The 19,446-nt window shown below is 46.0% G+C and overlaps 1 protein-coding gene and 2 non-coding genes across 3 annotated transcripts in view; 2 read left to right on the forward strand and 1 right to left on the reverse strand.

Moving 5' to 3' along the window:
* The first annotated feature begins 5,866 nt into the window (after positions 1-5,866).
* Positions 5,867-5,940, forward strand: TRNAN-GUU (transfer RNA asparagine (anticodon GUU)). The gene has a single exon. It is a non-coding gene; the product is annotated as a tRNA-Asn (tRNA).
* A 2,292-nt stretch (positions 5,941-8,232) lies between these two features.
* Positions 8,233-8,305, reverse strand: TRNAF-GAA (transfer RNA phenylalanine (anticodon GAA)). The gene has a single exon. It is a non-coding gene; the product is annotated as a tRNA-Phe (tRNA).
* A 3,720-nt stretch (positions 8,306-12,025) lies between these two features.
* LOC144722724 (cationic amino acid transporter 2-like) overlaps positions 12,026-19,446 on the forward strand; it is a 34,881-nt gene continuing 27,460 nt past the window's right edge. Inside the window, exon 1 of the mRNA XM_078601075.1 lies at positions 12,026-12,200. The gene's annotated coding sequence lies outside the window, so the exon portion shown is untranslated. The remainder of the gene's footprint in view (positions 12,201-19,446) is intronic.

Raw genomic sequence — 19,446 nt, forward strand, 5'->3', positions numbered from 1 at the left:
CCAAACACCAAGCAGAAACCTTGTGCAAGGAATCCTGTCGGCATTAACCCCACACACACACGTGACTTGTGGTGAACATGCAAACACTTAAATGAAGGGATGTTTCTGTGTCGTAAAGCGATCCGCGGTGGCCTGACATGAGTGTCGTAAAACGTGTCGTTAATCGAGAGTGCAATGTTAGAAATTGGCATAGCACGGAAAAATAAGAACAGGTTTTATCCTTTCTGCCAATACCTTTCCTGATACTGGCAAAAAAAAATCCCTTTTGTAGCTGCTCACGCCGAGCTATACATTATATGATAGTTTGCGCCTTTTGGCGTCATCTGGTCCAACCCATGTGAGACTAGGCTCTAAGGAAAGCTGTCTCGGGTGTGGACCAATCAACTTCAAGGACAGTGCACATTATCAGAGTTATGTTCTTTTGTTTGTATTATGACTGCAGGTATTGCGGTCTATGCAAACATGACTCCTTGTAAAAAGGTGTCAGTTTTGTTGCCAGATAGAAGGGTAAAAAACCAATTATCATGTTTTTTCTGGCAAATGAGGTTCCCATAGTGTAGATGCTTGCCCCGAGCTCTCATTCTCTGATGGTGTATTGTCTTTGAGTTGTGCGCCTTTTGGCGTCATCTGGTCCAACCCATGTGAGACTAGGCTCTAAGGAAAGCTGTCTCGGGTGTGGACCAATCAACTTCAAGGACAGTGCATATAGAGTTGTGTTTTTTGTTTGCATTATGACTGCAGGTATTGTGGTCTATGCAAACATGACTCCTTGTAAAAAGGTGTCAGTTTTGTTGCCAGATAGAAGGGTAAAAAAAACAATTATCTTATCTGATAGTGGCAATGTCTTTGTGCTGTTCGCCTTTTGGCGTCCTCTGGTCTAACAACCGTTTTGAGGCTCGCCTCGAAAGAATGCTGTCTCTGGTGTAGACCAAACAGTTTCAAAGACAACCCATCATATATTATCAGAGCATGTTTTGTTTGCATGTTCACTGCAAGTACGTGTGGTTAATGCCGACTTCATTCCTTGTAAAATGTTTCTGTCTGGTGTTTAAACATCTCAGCACCTAGTAGTAGTAATAGGTTTTTACCCTTTTATCTGGCACCAAAACTGACACCTTTATACAAGGGATCATGTTTGCAATAACCACAACACAGGCAGTCAAAATGCAAACAAAAAGAGACAACTCTGATAATGATATGCACTGTCCTTGAAATTGATTGGTCCACACCCGAGACGGCTTTTCTTAGAGCAAACATGATCCCTTGTATAAAGGTGTCAGTTTTGGTGCCAGATAAAAGGGTAAAAACCTATTAATATATCTTGCTACTGGCAAAGGAGGTCTCATAATGTAATCTCAACACTTGTTTTATTGCCAGAAAGGGTAAACCTATTATTTTTGTCTTTATACTTTGATACTGGCAAATAAGTCTCATTTTGAAATCACAATCTTTATTGACATTCAAAAATACCAAACAAAAATCTACATTTAAGTGAACATTGATGTTTCACAAAAGCTCTGCGCTCAAGAAATGGGTTTAAACAAAAATAAAACGTCCGGCCAGAGTAACAGACAAACGCACATTTGCTCCGTTATAGTATGATGACGATGATAAAACAATGCATTGAGTCTTACTCAAAGATGTCAAAACCAGCCCACAGTTTGCCTGTTTGAACAAATTCTGCCGGATAACATTGGTTCCAAAGGCCAGTCGCTTGATGAGTTGAAATACATTATTTTGTGTAGAGGGCCAGACATGCAAATTCTGTTATTTTAATCACCATCATTTGTTATCTTGATTAATACTGACAACAGAAAAATGCCAAACAAGGGCACTTAAAGTCTTGGGCAGGATGTGCGCTAAATGGCGGTGGGGTTCATGTAAAGATTTATTGCCTATTATCGATTGTCTGAGCTACAGTCATCGATTTACCCAGCATGGCCTTTGTCTGATGGAGGGTGTCGGGTTGTATACATCACCTAACATCGTGGGCACGGTGCTCGACTATCATTTTAACCACACTGCGTAATTTTGGGAAGTACATTACATGCTCAATTTACCTTGCCACGTGGAGACAGTTTTGAAATTGCCGAGATGGGCAGATGACATCAAGGGCTGTTTCAAGGAGAATGGGTTCCCCTCCCCCACCACAACCAGCTCCTCCATGATGATCACGACGGTACATTTATTTCTCTTAGTTTGAAATTGCATCAGGATCATACCCACATGAAACACAAAATCATAATTTGCGTTGTGGAGAATATAGGTTATGACGCAGTTAAGGGGCCAAAACGTCACCTTCATATATCTATCTCCATATAAAAAATGTAAGTACTTTTACACAATGCATTTAATCAGAATGAGAATATGTATACTGGAGGAAGCCGATTACATACAAAGCTCCTTTTCACGGATGTACAATAGACCCTACGGCCTTTTGGGAGTGCATAATATCAGCAGCGTCGATTCAGTACAAGCGAACTCTGGACCGCTTTCGACATGCAATGTCTTCATCAGCAGTCAGGCTCGCTTGAATTAATAATGGTGAACTGCCAGGCAAGGACGCCTCTCCCTGCCCTTCAATCTCACAGTCCTGCACCACACAGCCCTGCACCACACGGCCCTGCCCTGCATCACACAGCCCTGCACCACACAGCCCTGCATCACACAGCCCTGCACCACACAGCCCTTCAATCTCACATCCCTGCACCACACAGCCCTTCAATCTCACACATCCCTGCACCACACAGCCCTTCAATCTCACATCCCTGCACCACACAGCCCTTCAATCTCACACATCCCTGCACCACACAGCCCTTCAATCTCACACATCCCTGCACCACACAGCCCTTCAATCTCACATCCCTGCACCACACAGCCCTTCAATCTCACACATCCCTGCACCACACAGCCCTTCAATCTCACACATCCCTGCACCACACATCCCTGCACCACACGGCCCTGCATCACACATCCCTGCCCTCCATCATCACGTCCTGCACCACACAGCCCTGCACCACACAGCCCTACAATCTCACACATCCCTGCACCACACAGCCCTGCATCATAAGCCCAGCACTACACAGCCCTGCACCACACAGCCCTGCATCATAAGCCCTGCACTACACAGCCCTGCACCACACAGCCCTGCACCACACGGCCCTGCCCTGCATCACACAGCCCTGCACCACACAGCCCTGCATCACACAGCCCTGCACCACACAGCCCTGCACCACACAGCCCTGCATCACACAGCCCTGCACCACACAGCCCTTCAATCTCACATCCCTGCACCACACAGCCCTTCAATCTCACATCCCTGCACCACACAGCCCTTCAATCTCACACATCCCTGCACCACACAGCCCTTCAATCTCACACATCCCTGCACCACACATCCCTGCACCACACAGCCCTGCATCACACATCCCTGCCCTCCATCATCACGTCCTGCACCACACAGCCCTGCACCACACAGCCCTGCATCATAAGCCCAGCACTACACATCCCTGCACCACACAGCCCTGCACCACACAGCCCTGCATCATAAGCCCAGCACTACACAGCCCTGCACCACACAGCCCTGCACCACACAGCCCTGCATCATAAGCCCTGCACTACACAGCCCTGCACCACACAGCCCTGCATCATAAGCCCTGCACTACACAGCCCTGCACCACACAGCCCTGCATCATAAGCCCTGCACTACACAGCCCTGCACCACACAGCCCTGCATCATAAGCCCAGCACTACACAGCCAAGCAGCAGCTGTAGCAGCTGTAGCAGCTGCAAGTAGAGAACTGTCGACGACCAGAGGCGCTGGCTCGAGAGTCAGAAGAGGCTTGAAGGCGAGAAGCGGCGACTCGGGCAGAAGCAGTTTGAGGAGCCAACAGCAGCGGCTCCAGGAGCAGCATCAAGTGCAGCCACCGCAGCGAACAACGGCAGCTGCTGCTGCAGCTCAAGGTGTCCAATGAGCATCATCAGCAGGGGCTCCAGGGGGAGCAAAAGCTCCACGGGGAGAAGAAGCAGCAGTTCAAGCAGTATCCACCAGTGCCATGAAGTTGGGCCTGGAATCATAGGCGAAAACCTATTTTTATTTTACCAGGTAAGGCCCATTGAGTTACTGTATATAGCTCTTTTTCAGAAAGCTCAACGAAGTGCCTTATCATGTGGAAATGTATAACAGCCTAATACTCTAAACGCGTGATGTTGATTTTTTTAATGTGGAGGGGAAAAACGGAGGCCCTGGAGAAAAATCCACGCGACCACGGGGAGAGAGACACGCAAACTCCAAACACACAGCAGGCCTTCAGGGTCGGGATCGAACCCACAACCTGCACACCAAGCGAGGAAGTTAACATTTCCCCACCGTGGTGCCCTTTGACCTATTTTTATTTTACCACGTAAGGCCCACAGCTGCTACTTGTTAATAATAATGACCAAACATTGTGTGCATCTTAGAATAAGGACAAAAACACCCAAGTGAATTTGTCTTTGGGCAGAAACAAGTTTTTTGTGCCATTTGGTTTTTAGAAAAGTAATAATACAAATGGGTACACACGAATAGTTGAACAGCATATTTCGCCTGGTGGGATAAACTGTGGGTATCCCCCTCCAGTTTTAAGATGTTTGGCCATCGTGAAAGAGGAGACCAAATATTCTCTGGAGAGGCTCTCCAGAGATGTCTGCAGTAGAGGCCGCTCTATAGCCCAGTAGTGGTGTGAGAAATATCTTACAGGGCTGCACTCTTACCTTAGTAAATAGTCAAGTTCTTCTCAAACTCGACTGTGAAACGATGTGTTTTGAATCTCTGAGTCCATGTGTGTGTGTGGCTCATTTTGATGGAAGCATGCAACGTAACTTACTATCGTGACCTTGTGTTGATAAGCGTTATACCAGATGTATTGTGACCCCGATTGAATGATCTAAAATGTAATATTTTTTAAAGGGAGGCTTATTTCAAACAGAAATAGATATGCAAAGGGAAAACGTTAGGGGTCAATGGAGCAGCCTGTACAATCGAACGGTCTTTTAAAACGTGGCCTCATTTCTGTATGAACTCTATAATTGGGATTGTGCTGCCATCTGCTGGCAGTTTGAGATAAATTACGAGGCCAAACGACACTCATTTTGATTTCAGCTTATTTAAAGGAAACGTTTACGAAACGTGACTGCGACGTTTCTCGGCACGTATTACCAACACATAAACACTGTGACCAAACGTGGCCCCGAGTGGCCAAGTTAACATGACACTCGGTCACCCAATTAGCCGCAAATTCAGCATCAGAATCTGCTTCACCGCATCACTTCAAGCCGAGTTTATCTCTCTCTCGACGAGTTGATTTGTTACACGGATGCTCCCATTTTAGACAGTTTCTCCGCTATTTTACACGGGAGATCCGTGGTGAACAACACCAGCAACAACAAAGGGCAATTGTCCAAATCTAAACTTAATTTATATTTTACCAGGCGAGCTCTAAAGTTGTACTTTCTTTCAGAAGCGACCTGGCTAACACAAATGACAGTTCAACGAAGAACTTGACTTATATAACCACGTGATCTTTTTATAGCAGCAGTCCTGTAAACAACCGTACACGCCCTTTTTTGCAGTGTTATTGACGAACGCGTTGCGATTAAAATTTTGTGTTGTGTGTTTGTTAATTTGTGAACCACATCTTCTTGTCGTTGTACTGCTTGCTGATGTCGATCAACGGCTACAATGTCGCATTAAAAGTTGGTCAAAGCCAGTCGAGACAACCTCATCGTGAACAGTAGCCGAGGAATTCAGTGCGTCAACATCATCAGAATGACGTCTCGCACAAAGGCCGAGGTTAAGAAGCCCGGTAGAGGGCCCTCTCACACGTGCGTCTCTGTGGCGCAATCGGTTAGCGCGTTCGGCTGTTAACCGAAAGGTTGGTGGTTCGAGCCCACCCAGGGACGCTGTGTTTTTATTTCTCTTTCTTCCCCACCTCCAAAAAATATATGTTCGTAGCGCCGCCAAGTTGCACCTTGTTGATATTATTATTGGTCTGTGCGGTTTTTCAACTATTTGGACTGAATTCTTTGGCTCTTTCGGGAAAGTCACGTAAAAATTCGAGTCGTGTATCTGGGTGTGCATCTACGCAGTCATCTCAGTCAGCCAACCCCAAGGCACCTGCTGGGTCTGTCCCGAGATCTCCCTGTCAGCGAGCCTTCGATACTTCACTTGGCAGCCTCAGAAGTGCACTTAGCCTGGCACAGGCGAATCGCAGGGTATTGGTTTTGGTGAGTCACGGAGCTGTTGTGCGATCGCGGATAGGCTGACGCCTCGTGGCCGCGAGTGGTAACTGTTCGCAAAAATGAACCGAAGGTGGATGTGAGATGTCACGAGACACACCGTGGTGGAGTATGGTCAAAACTACCCTGTGATCGACACGGGTACTTCCATCCAGCAGTGGATTGAACAATCAGTGAGTCACTCCTGTATTTGTTATCAGGATTTACAACAAATAATACAAACGCGCGTTAGGAGTGCAAAGTACTGTATCGGAAAGGTCAGCAAATCACGTAAACTAAACGATTTTTTTTATTCTACCACTGAGCTATCATCTTATTTTTCAGAAGCGACCTGGTCACAAATGATCACCCAACCAAGTGGCTTGTCGTAAACTTGAACATTTGTGGCACAGATCAAGCGAACAATGTCGACCAGTGCACAGAACGCACTGGGCGTGCAACAACAGGACTCTGCCCCAACAGCAACAAAGCCCAACGTTATTTGTTATTTCTCACAAATTGCTGAATTTGTCTGTTATGGGCTACATTCACATTCACAAAAATAAAATATAACTGCATCGAATCGTGACTCAAGTGACAGGTCACCAAATCGCGATATGGCCTATGTGCTTATTAATTATGTCCCTCAGAATACAGCTGTTAATTTTGCTTCTTGGTTCTTTCAGTAAAGGCACGTAGAAGGGAAGCAATACAATAATAAAAATAAAACATAATAAAATCATTCTCACGACGCTTCGGCCACAACGCAAGCAGCCGTTCTCAGGTGAAGAATTCATCAGGTGAAGAATACAAATAATAAAAATACAACATAATAAAATAATTCTCACGACGCTTCGGCCACAACGCAAGCAGCCGTCCTCAGGTGAAGAATTCCTCAGGTGAAGAATTCTTCACCTGAGGACGGCTGCTTGCGTTGTGGCCGAAACGTCGTGAAGAATTCTTCACCTGAGGACGGCTGCTTGCGTTGTGGCCGAAACGTCGTGAGAATGATTTTATTATGTTTTATTTTTATTATTTTATTACTTCCCTTTTACGTGACTTTACCGAAAGAACCAAGAAGATGAATCCCTGCAGTCACGAAAGCTTTAAATCGAAATATAGCTGTTAATTGTTAATAATCCATGGGCTAGAGCAGAAATTGGTACCACCTAAGGTAACATAACTTGAGTCGTACCCATGTATTTATGTATTCATAGATCCAGGTCTGAATATGTATTGCACAATATTGACAGCAACATTCTGAAAACGTGTTTGAACGTATCAAAAGTAAGGATTTGCTTGGTTGCAGAGAATTCCGAGGCCACTACCGGATTATTCGACCATACTTCACCACACTGGTCAGTGCAGATTGGTGAAGGGAGTGGAGGCTGGAGGAGCAGGACTGGTGGTTCGGATAACCGTGGCAGGGAATCGAACTCAGGTTACATAGTTCATAGCGCAGTGTACAAAGCACTGCACCACTCTTTCACAAGATAATAATAATAAATAAAAAATATATAATGCGTCAGATATGATCTTTAAATATCTGACAGGAGATATACGCACACACTACAGAAAAAAAACAAATCCCTTGCTGAAACCCGGGATTGAAGCAGGGGCCTTTAGATCTTCAGTCTAACGCTCTCCCAACTGAGCTATTTCGGCTTGTCCCTGGTTCAATCCCGGGTTTCGGCAAGGGGATTCTTTTTTTTCTGTAGTGTGTGCGTATATCTCCTGTGAGATATTTAAAGATCATATCTGACGCGTTATATATTTATTATTTTTATTATTTATTATTATCTTGTGAAAGAGTGGTGCAGTGATTTGTACAAGCCGAAATATAACAGTGTACAAATCACTGCACCACTCTTTCACAAGATAATAATAATAAATAATAAATATATAACGCGTCAGATATGATCTTTAAATATCTCACAGGAAATATACGCACACACTACAGAAAAAAAATAATACCTTTGCCGAAACCCGGGATTGAACCAGGGACCTTTAGATCTTCAGTCTAACGCTCTCCCAACTGAGCTATTTCGGCTTGTGAATGACAGCAATCAGGATCCCACTTAGACCACTTTCACAAAAGAGTCTTTACAGAGCATTTAAGATCATTTACAGAAACCAAGGGCCACCACCACATCGGTGGGTGCGTTATAACTGCTGACGCCCTTTAAATGGGGGGGGGGGGGGGAAGAGCACGAGAGAGGAGCCATTCCGAGAACCCTGCCATCATTGACCAATCTCGCAGAGAGTGCTGGAAAAACGACGTGGTGCTGTGATTACAGCATGCAGGCTGCACTTAGGGGCCACAGGTGGTGTCCACGACACGACCGATTTCATTATCCGAGACAGAAGTTTCCCCAATTACCTCCATCACACCCATCACCCTCTATACACGTTTCCCTTTGTTACTCAACGTCAGGTGAGTGCAGTGCGCGTTGACTGGACGAGAAGAACCAACAATCTGGCGCTTCACACCCATTAAGGGAGCTGCAATTGTGCGAGGCTAATCGACTGCTGTAGACACGCAAACACGAAGACAGGTTTTCCTCGCTTTAGACCGGTTCAATCCGGTTAGAACCGGTTTAAGCTGGTCTAAATCGGTTTGAACAGGTTCCAACCGGATTAAAACCGATTTGAACCAGTTCAGACCGGATTAAACCGCTATTAATGTCAGCATTGCGCGTGAAGGGGTATTTAATTTAGAATAATAATCGACTGACGAACACAATTCGTTCCTGGGACCTGTTTGTAAGTCGGAAACACTATTGGAAAGTAATACTGGTAGGAACCCACTGGTTCCACCAGCCCACGGGATTATCGTGTCCGTCCGTCCGTCGTGCAGGGACGGGCTGGGTGGGGAGGGAGGGGAGGGGCTGGGTGGGGAGGGTGGGAGGGGCTGGGTGGGGAGGGGCTAGGTGGGGGGTGGGAGGGGCTGGGTGGGGAGGGGCTGGTCACCCCGTGGTGCCCTTATAAATCTCAACGTTTAACCTACTCACGCCGGCTTGTGCCCGCCCTCACAGTCGGGCATATTTGTGGAATACACCACGCCGCTGTTGACCCTGGACATTGACCGAGCAACTCAACGTTCCTACCAGCTCCCTCCGCAGGAATGTGTTTAAATATCCATAGGGTCAGTGTTTTAAAATGTGTTGCGATTCAACGAAAAATAGACGCATTATTAAACTCATAGAAAAGAATAAACATTCTACATTTGCGGTTTAATTATGCCAGAACCGGTTTGACCTGGTATAATTCAGTTTTGTCGGAGTCAGCCAGTCTAGCCGTTCTATCCAATCAGATTAACAAATACCGTAATGTATTGTGCTATGCTCCCACGTCTATCTAATTTTTCGCTTTCATCAATTCGCATAGCCCAGTGTGAAGTATTGCCAAATAACCCCCACACCGATGCAGCGTTGGGGGGGGGGGGGGAGACCCCCTATCCACAAAGCAGTGAATGTACAAAAAGGGTTGTACACAACAACATGTTTGAGTATGGTACAAGTAGTGTACTTGAGGCTTGGGTATGTCGATGCCATGCTCGTGAGGACATCCTCCATAGAGATGGAGCGATGGAAACATCTCGTGTGCGGGAGCGAGATGGATTGTTTCCTCGCGTGACTAAGTGATTGTCACCGCTTCGGGAAAGTGGGCTTCATTTTCTGGTGATAATTATAATTGTAAATACTCATTGGGTCTTTCGGTAAAGTCACGTAGATAAAAAAAAATTCACGACGTTTCGATCGCAACACAGGCAATCGTCTTCAGGTGAAAAAATACAGCAGGCGGACTGCTGAGGCAGGAAGAAATATATTTCTTTACCGAAAGCCCCAAAGATTATGAATTCCTGCAGTCACGAAAGCTTTAAGCCAAGATATAATTGTAAATGTTCTATAACCGAAGCTAGCTGCAGTGAGTACACGGATAACACTTTCCTGCGGAGGGAGCTGGTAGGAACACGTTGGGTTGCTGGGTCAATGGCCAGGGTCAATGGCGGCGTGGTGTATTCCGCAAATATGCCCGACTGTGAGGGCGGGCACAAGCCGGCGTGAGTAGGTTAAACGTTGAGTTTTATAAGGGCACCACGGGGTGACCAGCCCCTCCTCACCCAGCAACACCCCTCCCACCTCCCCACCCAGCCCCACCCCCCCACCCAGCCCCACCCCCCCCACCCAGCCCCACCCTCCCCACCCAGAACCACCCTCCCCACCCAGAACCACCCTCCCCACCCAGCCCCTTCCTACCCTCCCCTCCCCACCCAGCCCCACCCTCCCCACCCAGCCCCTCCCCACCCAACCCCTCCCCACCCTCTTCTCCCCACCCAGCCCCTCCTTCCCCACCCAGCCTCTCCCTGCACGACGGACACAATAATCCCCTGTGGGCTGGTGTAACCAGGAGGTTCCTACCAGTATAAGCTGAGAGACTGAATCACCATCCCAGCACGGGAGGGGTGACACAGGGACGTGATGCGAAGCTGTCTTGCCAGACCTCTGCTCCAATTTTAACGTTGCATTTGCTTGCGATTGTTGCATTTGCTTGAGATTGTTGTATCAGGCACATTTGGGATAAGGGATACAATCCGACACCCCATGTGACATTCAATGAACATGTTTGTGATTTTTTTGCCAGGGCATGGGGCTCATTCAATTTTAGTTTACTGACCCATCAGCTCCTGTTTCTCGTGGCTACCTCTTGAGTGATGCTGCGTTTAATGTAGTCTATATTTTACAGGGAAAGGTACTTTAAAACAAATATACAATATACCGTACAGTACCCTTTCTACCTTTAAATTAAGCGAGATGGCTTCGACCCACTCCTGTCCACAAATATGTAACGGCCTTTCATTAATCCACTGCTGGATGAAGGCCTTGGTCAGTGCGTGATGGCGACATATGGAGCAGAGGGAGGCCAGTTCAGATATAATTTGCCCCACATGTTAATTGTTACGGGAATCGAACTCAGGGATTGCCTAACAAGCTCGATGTGAATTCCTATATCGGAACTAAATGTATCGAAACAGATGAGACGGGTGCATGACTATAGTAGCCGAATACAATAATGCTGCCTTTAAATACCCCCTGTATGTGTGATATGTTAAGAGCAGTACACCCCTTAAAACCTGGCATATTTTCACTTCAATGTGAATTCCACTGTGGCTTGTCAGTCTATAATGGAATGAACCTTGTTTAATGTTCAGCTACAATGAACTTACATCACAACTGCAGCAGCCTGTGTGATGGATGCTTGCCCAAAAGGTGGGATTCATTTTCCTAAGGCTACACGGGGTGAAATAAATAAATAACCAACACACGCAAAACAAAGAAAAAGATGCCCCGTGTAGCCTGAACAGACTGCTGGGGCAAGTGCTGTTAGTGAGCACCTATGAAGGCCGGCACGGCACACGAGGGGGTGGGTGGCCAGCACCACGCCCGGTCGCCTTTGTCTCCTGAGTAGCGATGTTTACGCATTGCACAAGGTACTCATTTGAGGCTGAGTCGACCTAGGGGCGGCCCAGGACCGCTTCAGATAATCGTCACCGGTGTTGGCCGTGAGCGGGAATTGAACCCGGGTGGCCAGGTTCGTAACGCAACGTGGCGCTAACCGCTCCACCACCGCTCCCCACCACACACAAACCCCCCCCCCCCACACACAACCCCTCCCCACCAAAAAGTCCCACAACATGGGGTGGTGGTGGTGGTGATGTATAAACAGTAATAGGATTTGTTTAGGAGGCAGAAACTGGAGAGAACTGGTGGTCAGTGGTCTGTCCCTCCGTGTGGCTCTCGGCACAGTTGCTTGGAACGGGTTGTGGGGTCGAGACTAAGTTGCTGGGGGACAAGGCATCGATCTGTTGCTGTTGTGTTGCTCAGACGTGAGACAATTGTTGCTCAGGTTGGCTGGGTGAACCAGCGTCTCCGACGCAAGTGAGGGTAAGTTCTTACTAAACACGCTGCCTTGCACTTCTCTTCACATGCAGCAGCAGCAATGGATTGGCGTCAATCTTTATAAATAGTGTAGGTAACATTTGTGACTTTAATTAAGACTTTTCTTGTTCTTCATCTTATTCTTCGCGGCATTTCCCATTATTTTTGGGTTTGCATTGTTGGTCCTCGCTATCAGACGCCAGCCACGCTTACACATTTCTCACCGTATCATAATCATCTATCTCTACCTAGGTTTACCTTTCAACCCACCTTCCTCTCGAAACTCCGTGTTATTAATTACCTTACCAGCGTGAATCCATGCCTTATCTCCGCACGTTCAATCCATCAAAGATGATTCTTGATCGATGGAATACTGTACTGTGCGTATATATATTTACAATATCTGCCATTGGAAGCATAATTATTCGTAAAATTGTAAAGGTTTATACAATTGTAATTGAACATATTGTCATATTGCCCGTGGTTTCAAAACAGTTGTTTCAAATTCAAGTCCTTTTAGTGTGGCAGTCAACTTCTCGCCGATGCCTGCTGTCAAATACATGTTGGTGACATCATTGGTGCATCTATATGTTAATCAAGACCCGCTTGAGTACACGATTATTGTCTGTCAGTGGCATCTCAGTGCCTCCCTCAAGGGTATTCCAATTGCAATAAATAATGGGAACAAACTTGGTCTGAGTCCATAAGCCCATGGGATTTCTTCGAGTTTCTCATCAGTTCCAGAAATTGTTGGAATTGGTTTAAAATCCATCTCTTTAAAACAATAGTTTCCTGATTGTGTTGGTCTGAAAAGCCATTCAACTGATGGAAATATTTGTTTTTTGTGTGTAGAGAAATTATGTCTTGTTGACTATTTTATAAACAATAATATTCCAAGCAATTAATAATTAGTTTTTTTTTTACTTTTATGGTCTAAATGTATATCAGGGCTGTGTCTGTTGGTCTGCCTGTGCTATAGTTGTGCAACATTGTAGCATTGCACATGGGGAATATAATGCTCCTCTGTATGATAACATTCTGACCTCTTTATAACACCCTGGTGGTATGAGTTTGCGCCTTCCGTACATTATCTTGGATGATGCTGCATGTTGAGTGTTTAATATCATGTTCCTGGGTTTTAGTTCATTGGCATTGGCCGTTATCCAGTTCCTGGTGGGTGGGATGATTTCCTCCCATCGCCATGCAGATGTGATTCGCTTACTCCTATGTAGTGTTAGTTTCTTTTTGATTACTACACAATGAACTTACGTAACTCATGGCTAATGACCAATTCATCTGATAAGGCCCCAGCCGCATCAGATGGAGAAAGTTAATCAGGCTTGAGCCTGGTTAGCTTTCGAATGGAAGATTTCGTTTGAATACCAGGTGTAGTCGGCTTGATTTGCGGGGTGGCCATGTGATGGCAGTACTGCCAAGGAGTGAATCCATCTGTGCGGATCTTTGCGTGCCATCTGCGAACTCCGTTTTTTGTTTCCCCCCACAAGACAAACATAACGGAATGGGCCAAACATCGCAATGACGGTCCTCTTGTGAGACTTTCCTGGAAGAAGAACAGTATTATTATTGATACCCGAAACGCAAATCTACAAATGATCGCTTGCCAAGCGTTCAGTATTTGTGTGAAATGTCACCCCGCTGTGCTATATTCACCGCATTGGGTACAGCAGTACGAGTGTATATATTTTTTTTTACAAAACCAATTAGCATGACAGTATTAACATGAAGGCAGGTTTTCAAAAGTATTTTTAGATGATGGCACGTGGAAGTTGCACATCATATTTTAGTGTTATACACGTGCGGGAAAATGATGTAATCAAAAGGAAGATGAGAGCAGGTTGAAGTGCTTTGTAAAAACTTTAACTGAACAAAGGCAATATACCAATGTGACGAAAGATAACTATTTTGACCAGTTGTGTGTTCATTTTCTTGGTTCTTTCGGTAAAGTCACGTAGAAGGGAAATAATAAAATAATAAAAATTAAACATAAAAACACAAACATAATGAAATAACATTCAGACGCTGTCTTTCCGACAGACCTGTTCTTCACCTGAGGACGGCTGCTTGCTTTGTGGCCGAAACGTCGTGAGAATTATTTTATTATGTTTTATTTTTATTATTTTATTATTTCCCTTCTACGTGACTTTACCGAAAGAACCAAGAAGATGAATCCCTGCAGTCACGAAAGCTTTAATCGAAATTTAACAGTTGTGTGTTGTTACCTACAATGACACGTGGATCAGACAAATGGCCACTGACGAAGAATAGTTACCAAAAGCTAAAACATTTGCACAAATAAGCATAGGGTGGCAGTTTTCTTGCAATTATACCGATAGACAGAAACAGGAGCACATGGACTTGATAACATAGGAAATCATAGACAGCGTTTTGGCTGTTAGGAAAAGTAAGTGGGCTTAGGCAGGAGGGCTGATTGCCGGAGGTCGAAACTAACCGTGGTGCATAATCCAAACGAGGGAACACATCAGAGAGTCCCGCCACGGTGGAGATGGAATGATGAAATCAGCTTGTCTGCAGGTTGGCAGATGGATTGTTACAAGGCCGTAGCCATGGAGTCAACATTGGAGTGGGGGACCAAATCTTCTAGGGTGTCTGGGGGTCCCAACCCAGAAAAATATCTAAATCTCAAAAAAATTTCCTGCCTAGAATATAGAAAAACCACTAGCACATGGGATGGACTTTTTCTTTATTTTTTACAATAATGTCTAATATTGTATTGTATTAGATTGCTCTGTTTTTACTTTTTTACTATTTCTTGTTTCATTGTATGTAATGGCAGAGATTAGGGATTAATAAAGAACAACCATAACCACAATCATATAAACAGAAATCTATGCATTGATTTATATGAAGACAAGTCCAGATATTGTGGCCAAGGTTGATCAAATACTGTAGTTGTTTGTATTTACATAGCATAGCATTTTTTATAGCGATATATTGGGGGGACATTTTGAGTATATTTCAATAATGGGGGGGATATCGATCGACGTTCGGTCGTCGCGTTGATGGGACTCGTCGCGACTTTTCACTCGACAGAGTTGGGCCGCGTGAAGGCTGCCATAGTCCACTCCGTCACTAGCTATCACACAGGACTGTGCTAGGTGGCGACGGCCTGGGAAGGAGACCTTCATCCAGCAGTGGATCGATCGTCGCTGATGATAATGATGCTTACGTTAATTGTCAGTGTACAGTATTGTAGTTGAGTGCTAGTTGAACTCGGATTTATGGAAGCACCGATAATAAGGCAGTGCAGTCGAACACTTCTAATGCACTCTCACAGACGGAAGTTATACAAAAAGGTTAAGGTCACAATGCTCACTGGCCAGGTGGAAAAAAACAACTAATTTGATTAGTCACGCATGCATACAGCAAAACTGCAAGTCAGCTAATGCTCGCTGGGTCGCGTTAGCGAGGCAGGGGTTTGATGCACAGATTGTTTGTTGGCAGCATGGCTGGCTCTTGCTAAAGTGAGCTGCTGCTCGGCCAAGCACTCGTACAGACATTTACACCAATTGTGTTTACACATCAAACACACGGACAAAACTAACAAACCAGGCATCGGTGCGTCGGTTTATTAAAAGCAGTCAACGCGACACGCGCAAGTCAGACACCACTTGTAGCGGAGCCATCGGATTCAGCCGTGCCGCATTTTTCACAACAGGTAAATTTGAGCGCAGACGCTTCTCTGTAACAATAGGTAAAGGTGCAGCCCTGCAATGTCTTGCTCACGCCACGGCTGGTGCAAGGGCCCCCTCGAGGGCGAGCTCTAGAGTGCTTATTCTAGAGCAGTGATTTTCACGAATTTTCACGGGGGGCACTTTCGCCGATAAGACATCACCAGTGTGAGGGCTGCCACACCGCCTGCATTGTGGCGTCTTCACTATTTGTGTATGGTCGAGGGGGGGGGGCACGTCAAGGGCCGCACTAAAGACCACCAGGGGCCAGAGCAGGGGTCCCCAACCCCCGGGCCGCGGACTGGTACCGGTCCGTGGCCTGTTAGGAACCTGGCCGCACAGCAGCAGGAGGTGAGAGCGGTGAGTCCGCGCGTGGTCCGCCCATGATTTTATTGACCACTTCCGTCCGCGTCTCTTTTCCGCACCACGCACTTGTCTCGGTCACAGTTTTGGTAAGGCCCACAAGCTGCTACCCCCCTAGCCAAAATGAGTAAAAAACACAAACGTCGCTGGAGAGCTTCTTTGAAAAGGGGGAAAGACCCAATGATGAACCACCCTGCCCCGGTCCGTGAAAAAATTGTCTTCCACGAAACCGGTCCCTGGTGCCAAAAATGTTGGGGAGCGCTGCTCGAGAGGGTGTTTGGTGTACTTCTACCATGCCGGTCAAATGTCTTGGAAGAGGCACGAGTACCCATATTTTACCCAGTGCCGGATAATTATCCTCGTAGCAAAAGTAGCTACATATGCTACGGACCCCGCACTTTCAAGGGCCCCGCGCTAAATGCTATCAAGCTATCAATTCCGGTTCAGTGATTCTGCACTTGCTCTATTACTATAGTACTATACCGCCTTCAACTTTTATCAACGACTGGGTGTTTAAGGTTAGCGATTTGTCGTATTATCTGGCTGTATAGAAAATAAAAAATACAATTACTTTACTATGCAAGTAAAAATTTGTGTTTTAATATTTATGTGATTTTTAAAATTTAGGGCCCCACGCTAGCTTAACCCCGCACTGATTTTACCCCACCAGCACGCGACCTGTTCACAGACTGACGGGGATGTTACCCATCCATACTGCTGGGTGGACGGAGGTGGTTGGGGGTGGGTGGGATTTTAGGATAACCCCGCACCATTGCTTCAACTGCTCGCCGTTACTCCTTGGCAGCGTGCCCACTCTTTTGTAACAACACCATGGAAACAGTAACTCAGGTCTGGTCCAAGTATGCATGGGCGCTTGCATCCCGTTTTTTTTATGTAGACGGGTAACCGAGTTCTTCCCCAGCAACGCACTGTTTCAGTTTTTGAGTTTCATTTATTAGGTACTGCATAACCCTGTGAGCCATTCGGCTCTTGACTCGGGTGCAAACGCAACAAAACAAAAACATGAACAAGAAACATCTTAAAGTGACTACACGCAACAGAAAAATCCAGGAAAAAACTGTCTTCCAAAAAAACCCACCGTATTTCAACGAGTGCGGTTGAAGTGTGGTAGAAATAAAACCCGCTATGAAACTCGCGCAGTGTGGGAGTGCGGGGCACCCACCCAACAGTCGGATTGACAAAATAGCACAGACAACGGCGCGTTTGGGACCTCGGATTGAATTCACCGCATTGAATCTTAGTTCCTCTCCGTGGCACCATTCGTGCAATTTGTCCGCGGCGGACCGGATAGGATCGCTGTAATATGAAGGAGGTAATTGCACGGCAACAGCCGACTGCTTATTGTTGCTGACGTCTGAGCCACCCCCACACACACACACGGGCATCTGGCGATGCTATCAAACACATCCGGCAGTTTAGACAGGTGTTTTAGTTAAGGGGTTGTTGGTGAATCGGGACTGATAGGTAAAAAAAAAGATCTTTGATATTTGAGCCAGTGGAACTCAGTTATCCCTTAGGGTCCATGAAAATTTCGATCATCAGCGCCCCGATTCCTCAAGTTATCAGAGTGGTGCAGTGGTAACGCTTGCGCTTACAGCAAGGAGAACCTCGGTTCGATTTTTGACTTGGTGTGGGTTTCTGCGTGGAGCTTACGTTGTGGCCATGTGCTACATGAGTTTTCTCCAGGCTCTCTGGTTTCCTCTCATAGGTTAAAAAAAACCATACGTTGTATCGATCTGGCATCATACAAACATCCAAATGCTGAAAACTTGCCTCCAAATTACTACAATGGGATTACACACATCACAACATCGCCCCTCCTGCAAAAACACGTGGGCAGGACCCTCCAGAAAGACTAGTCTTGAGACTCAGAGAAACTGCCCTGGGTAAACAAGTTGTAAATGAAAAAAATTCGTGATTATCCGCAGGGTTTCCCTTCCTCCTTGCTGAATGCATCTGTATTTTTATAATCTGTAAATTTTCCATGCACAAAAGGATTCCATCAACAAATCACAGTATTCCTATTATTTGAGATGTTATCCGCATTTGCTTTGTGCATAAGTGAAGCACATTCACAAATAGCATCGCAGTTAAAGGGATCCGTGTTAATCCCCAACATAACCGAAGATAAGAGGAGTTCTGATGAATATTGTTTGTACTTCAGAATGCACAATGGGTTCCTTGACTCTGTGCCCCTGTCGTGGATGTGAGGAAGGTACACGTGTATGTTTGTTGAACTTCTTTTGCACCGTATGTAGTTAGCTGACCACTGCATGTCCTGCATATGCAGCTAAACTACATTAATTACAGAGTAGCATTATTTGTCCTAACCTGATATGGATTTGCGACTACTTGGTGCCAAGTCTGAGTTCCTCTGGTGGCGAATCTTTTTTTAAATATTACTGCCAGCCAAGTGGCTCCAGGACTCAGGGGTCAGAGACTCTAGCCGGCATGGGTTCAAATCCAGGCAAGCTGCTTGTGGTTAAACCGGGTTCCAAAACGTAGTGAGTTTTATGGTCTCAGTCCACTTACTGGTCACTAAATTTGATAACAATAATAATAATAATAACAACAGTTATTTAATAATAACTTCAACTTGTAACGCGCTGCACAGTGCTCGCTCACACTCGAAGAGAAAGAACGACTTAAAGGCATCAGGAGGAACCACAGACAAGCGGATAAAGTCAGCCAGGCAGTGAGCCAACGCCGAATTCCTTCCCAAGCTCTGCGGTCCTGCATATATTAAGGCGTTATCGACAAATTAATGAATGCTCACATGTGGGAGGGAACCTGAGTGCCCGGAGGAAATCCACGCGTGCAAGGGGGCAACACTCTATCCCATACAGATGGTGCAGGTGTAGCCCACATTTTTTTAATATGTGTGGCACCTCACGGGAGGGCAGTTTCACAAAATATTTGTGTGATCCACCATCCCTCCACAGTGCTGGAATACAGGCGTGCATAGCCACCACGAACCGGCCTGGCAATAGAAAACTGTTCTGAAATACAAGATGAGAAAACAAAGACAAAGATCCCCCGTAAAAACCTGAACAGACTGTTGGGGCAAGTGCTGTTAGCGAGTAGCACCTATGAAGGCCGGTATGGCACATGAGGTGGTGGGTGGCCAACACCACGCCCGGCCGCCTTTGTCTCCCTAG

Source organism: Lampetra planeri, chromosome 15, assembly GCF_965212315.1.
Source record: "Lampetra planeri chromosome 15, kcLamPlan1.2.h2, whole genome shotgun sequence".
NCBI lineage: Eukaryota > Metazoa > Chordata > Hyperoartia > Petromyzontiformes > Petromyzontidae > Lampetra > Lampetra planeri.